The sequence below is a fragment of the Mandrillus leucophaeus genome, unplaced genomic scaffold, assembly GCF_000951045.1.
Source record: "Mandrillus leucophaeus isolate KB7577 unplaced genomic scaffold, Mleu.le_1.0 Scaffold48, whole genome shotgun sequence".
Classification (NCBI taxonomy): Eukaryota; Metazoa; Chordata; class Mammalia; order Primates; family Cercopithecidae; genus Mandrillus; species Mandrillus leucophaeus.
The window spans coordinates 221,841-227,406 of NW_012105142.1; the positions used below are offsets into that span (position 1 = coordinate 221,841).

The window sequence follows — 5,566 nt, forward strand, 5'->3', positions numbered from 1 at the left end:
GAACTCCTGACCTTGTGATCCACCCGCCTTGACTTCCCAAAGTGCTGGGATTACAGGCGTGAGCCACCGTGCCGGCCTTCAGATTTTTCTATTTGGAAAATACGGTCACTGAAAAGCATTTTGAAGTTATTATAAAACTATGCCATCCATTATAGCATTATATAATTTGTAGAGTAAATTCAGGTGACTTAAAACAGTTTACAGTTTATAAAACTATAAAATTGAAGTGACAATGTATTTTTATAATTTAAAAACTATAAAATTAATAAATATATAATCATCTGTTTTAAAAGTCCAAATTACAAAAATATATAAATTAAAAAGTGTAAATTATCCTCCTTCTCACAAAGTGAGAACCACCATTAGTAGTTTGATGTGAAGTCCTCCTAACTCCTTTCTATACACCCACAAATGTATATTTAAAGAGGTTTATTTTTTTTCCCCCAGAAAAGTGGAAGCTGCAAGCTGTTCTGCAACTTGTTTTGTTTCAGTTAAGGTTTTATCTTGGATGTCAAGAATGGTAACCTTTGCAATTCAGTTTCTTTCTTTCTTTCTTTTAATCTTTTATTTTCAGTTTGGGGGTACATGTGAAGGTTTGTTACATAGGTAAACTCGTGTCACAGGGGTTTGGTGTCCAGATATTTCATCACCCGGTATTAAGCCCGGTACCCAAAACTTATCTTTTCTGCTCCTCTCCTGGTTCCCACCCTCCACCTTCAGGTAAACCCCAGTGTCTGTTGTTCTCTTCTTTGTGCTCATGAGTTCTTGTTTAGCTCCCATTTATAAGTGAGAACATGGTTTTCTGTCCTTGCGTTAGTTTGCTAAGGATAATAGCCCCTGTAAAAGACACAATCTCATTCTTTTTCATGGCTGCATAGTATTCCACGGTATATATATATACCACATTTTGTTTATCCAGCCTGTCATTGATGGGCATTTAGGTTGATTCCACGTCTTTGCTATTGTGAACAGTGCCGCAGTGAACATTCGCATGCATGTGTCTTTATGATAGAATGCTTTAATTCCTCTGGGTATATACTTAGTAACGGGATTACTGGTCCAAATGCTAGTTCTGCTTTTAGCTTTTTGAGGAATTGCCACGCTGCTTTCCACAATGGTTGAACTAATTTGCACTCTGCAATTCGGTTTCTTAACCTGTAAGTTGACAGTATATTTCCACAAACCACAGCAGGACCTGATACTGGCTTCCTTTGGGGAAAATCGAGTTCCCGCTAATGTGCTAGATCAGATGCCGCCTTTAGAAATGTTCCAAGTAGCCCACTGCGTGCAGCTCATTCCTCCCGTGGCTTCAGTGTCTGCCCTTGGGGACTACTTTACACAGTGTTGAGGGGCTTAGACTTGAGGCAGCTGAGTGGAATCACAAGGAAAAAAGGCTAGAATTGGGGCTTTCATGCAGTCAGCCCCTAGACACTCTTATTTTGATTTTTCAAAAGATTTGGCTTCTTACCTTATTAGGATTTTTTTTTCTTTTTTTTAATTTTAGAGACAAGGTCTTGCTCTGCACCCAAGTTCGAGTACAGTGGCACAATCATAGCTCACTGTAACCTCGACTTCCTGGGCTCCGATAATCCTCTGTCTTAGCCTCCTGAGTAGCTGGGACTATAGGCATGCACTGTCACACCTGGCTAATTATTATTATTATTATTTTAAGACAGTGTCTTACTCTGTTATCCAGGCTGGAGTGCAGTGGCGTTATCTCGGCTCACTGCAACCTCTGCCTCCCGGGTTCAAGTGAGTTTCCTGCCCCAGCCTCCTGAGTAGCTGGGATTATAGTCACATACCACCATGCCCAGCTAATTTTTGTATTTTTAGTAGAGATAGGATTTCACCATGTTGGCCAGGCTGGTCTCAAATTCCTGACCTCAGGTGATCTGCCTGCCTCAGCTTTCCAAAGTGCTGGGATTACAGGCTTGAGCCACTGCACCTGGTCCCACCTAGTTAGTTTTTAAGATTTTTCATAGAGACAAGGTTTCACTATGTTGCCCAGGCTAGTCTCAAACTCTGGCCTCAAGAGATCCTCTCGCCTTGGCCTCCCAAAGTGCTGAGATTACAGGTGTGAGCCAAGGCACCAAGCTAAAAATTTTTTAAAAGATGCATCTTGAGGCACAAATCCTTGGAATTCAGCAAAGAGAAGAAATGGGGTCAGAATGGAGGGTGCACAAGAATGGGCTCCAAGGACTCCACCCTGTCTCTGGAGCAGTGGCGTCTGCCAAGCCAGCAGGATAGTGCAGTCCCTGTACACCCATGAGCCAGCTGGGAGACAAGCCCATTTCCCTAGTTGGGTCTGATGCCCAGCCATGTCCATGCTCCCCTGGGGGCCCCTCCTGGCAGTGCCCTACAGGTAGGGGGAGCTCTGGAGCCGTGGTGGAGGGGGCGCTTCAGGCAGGGCCCAATTCAAGTGACCTCTGCTCACGAAGCCTTGTGTCCTGGCTGGACTGCAGCTACCTCCCAAAAAAGGGCCCATTTTCCTCCCTACAAAGGTGCTTCTTGCTTAGCCAAGCCCCTGGGGGCCATAGCTGCCTGTCAGTGGCCTCTTTGGAGTTACCCCAAAGGCACTCAGCAGGCCCTGCGGGGCCTGGCAGCCTTGCCTGAAACTGCTTCAGGAAGCTCCAGATTGAGTCAGCTGTAGTGATCCCTGACCCGGGCGGTCAGTCGGGTCTTCTCCGGCATCCTTCAGGGCTACCCTTGAGCAGCTCTAGGCTTAGGAACAGACTCAGTTCCAGGAGGGTGGCTGGGTAACCGTTTTCTGCAGTCAAATCCATCTGTGTTCATTCAACAAATATTTGAGGCTCTCTCATAGGCTGAGGCTGGCCCTAGCTCTGGGAATGGGCAGAACAGGACAGACCAGGTTCCTGCGTTTGTGGAGCTGGCACTCTAATGGGGGAAGCTGATAAGGAACACAGAAAATACCATTTTTAGAGGGTGCTATGAGGAAAATAAAATACACAGTGGCCTAAGGAACAATGGGGGAGGGGTGATGATTGTACAGCTTGTCCCTGCGAGGAGGCTGAGAGCGCCTTCTCAAACGACAGGAAGGAAGGAGTCATGCCAACCTGGGAAGAACATTCCAGGGAGTCAAAAGTGCAAAACGCAGCGCCTTGCGGCTGGGAGACGCTCTTCTTGGCAAAGCTGACTACGGAGTCAAGAAGCAGATGGGGCATGAGCAGAGATGAGTGCCAATTTAGGCAGGGTCTGTGGCCGGCTGGATGCACGTGGGTTTTCTCCCACACGCAGTGGGTGGTGATGGGAGGGTTTAAGTTGGTGAGTGGCGTGATCTGAGTGCATGTTTTGCTTTGGTTTAAAAAAAAGAAAAATGTTTTTTTGTAGAGATGGAGGTCTTGCTATGTTGCCCAGGCTGGTCTCCAACCCGTGACCCCGAGTGATCCTCCTATCTCGGCCTTGCAAAGCACTGGGATTACAGGCTGAGTGCATGTTTAAGGGATAACTCGGGCTACTTTGTGGAGAGAGTTGGGGGCATGGTGGCAGGGAAAGTCACAGGGAGGCCAGTCAGAGGCTGGTGCAGTGGTCCAGGTGAGAAAGCCCCGGGGTTGGAAGTAGGATGTGCATGGTGAGGTGGAGGGAAGGGAAGAAGCAGGATGTACACAGTGAGGTGGAGGGAAGGGAAGAAGCAGGATGTACACAGTGAGGTGGAGGGAAAGGAAGAACTGGCGACACAGGTGTGGAATTATTGCCAACTGTCATATCCTTCTACAGAAGCAGGGTCAGGGGCCCCCAGACAAGGCTAGGACCAGCGGAGTCCCTGCTCTCCTGCTTGCCCTGTAAGTGCCAGCCTACTCCCACCCTTAGACTCAGGCAGGAGGGCCCCCGTGCTGGACCCTCACAGGAGAGGGTGCCCACTAGCCCCACTCTGGCTGCTCCTGCCCACGGGCCAAGGAATTTCCTGCCCTAGCAGCCCAGGGCCAGCTGCCTGGGCCTGCGTGGGCCTCTTCACCAAGCCCCCAAGCCCCAGGATGTGGGAAGGAAGAGAGTGTGGCATTTTTCAAGGGGCATAGGCAGCATTTGCACCCTGTGCTGGGAATCTACACCCCTGACTCAGGACCTTTCTGGCAGGGAATGGAATAGAGGATGGGATGGGAAGAGAATAGGTGTGGCTGGGTATCCCCACACCACCATGTTCCCAAACCAGATTCTATCTGGTCTTCTAGGACACGATAAAGATGCATGTGTTAAGACAAGAAGGTAGAACATATTTTCTTTAACAGTTTCTCAGTTTGATTGGTAACTTTTCATATTTAAACAGATGCTATGGGGGCTGCCATTTGTACTCTTGTCTCGGATCTCACAGAAGCACAGGCGACCTGCCACATCCAATGCTTGCCTTGTGCAGTGCTCTGCAAATGCTAGATGTGGAGTTTGAGGACCCATCATTTTACCAAAGAAGTTTTCCACCAAAATAGAATGAAGGGCTTTTCCCAATTTGCTAAACAAAATTAATAGATAGAACTTTCTGAATTTTTAATTTTTTTGAGAAATTATTTTCTTAGAGACAGGATCTTGCTCTGTCACCCAGGATGGAGTGCAGTGGTGCCATCATAGCTCACCTCAGCCTCAAACTCCCAGATTCAAGCAATTCTCCTTTCTTAGCCTCCCGAGTAGCTGGGACTACAGGCTCGCATCACTATACCCGGCTAATTTTTTTCATTTTTTAAATAGACGGGGTCTCACTATATTGCTCAGGCTGGTCTCAAATTCCTGGACTCCAGACATCCTCCCACTTTGGCCTCCCAAAGTGCTGCCATTACAGGCATGAACCACTGTGCCCGACCCTGATTTTACAATTTTGACTCAATTTTTTCTAGAATGTTTAGTGCCAGCTACTGCTTACCTGCTAGCAGTTGTAAGCAAATAAAATAAACAAAATGTATTAGTCCTTTCTCATACTGCTATAAAGAACTGCCTGAGGCTGGGTAATTTATGAAGAAAAGAGGTTTAATTGACTCACAGTTCAGCATGGCGGGGGAGGCCTCAGGAAACTTACAATCATGGCAGAAGACAAAGGGGAAGAGAAAGGCACCTTCTTCACAAGGCAGCAGGAAGGAGAAGTGCCGAGAGAAGAGGGAAGAGCCCCTTATGAAACCACCCGATCCCATGAGAACTCACTCACTATCATGAGAACAACTTGGGGGGAAACTGCTCCCATGATTCAGTTACCTCCACCTGGTCTCTCCCTTGACACACGGGGATTGTGGGGATTATAGGGATCATAATTCAAGATGACATTTGGGTGGGGACACAAAGCCTAACCATATCATAAACATGAAAAATGACAAAAGAAATCACACACATAGTATAGTAGATGAATAGTAAGAGAAAACTGGAGGTCAGGCACAGTGGCTCACGCCTGTAATCCCAGCACTTTGGGAGGCTGAGGCGGGTGAATCACCTGAGGTCAGGAGTTCAAGACCAGCCTGGCCAACATGGTAAAACCCCGTCTCTACTAAAAATACAAAAATTAGCCAGGCAAGGTGGCACTCATCTGTAATTTCAGCTACTTGAGAGGCTGAGGCAGGAAAATTGCTTGAAC

General features: G+C 47.2%; 1 pseudogene; it reads right to left on the reverse strand.

The window, feature by feature from the left end:
• The window catches only part of LOC105550369, a 40,229-nt pseudogene extending 37,446 nt beyond the window's left edge, over positions 1–2,783 (reverse strand).
• Positions 2,784–5,566: the final 2,783 nt, after the last annotated feature.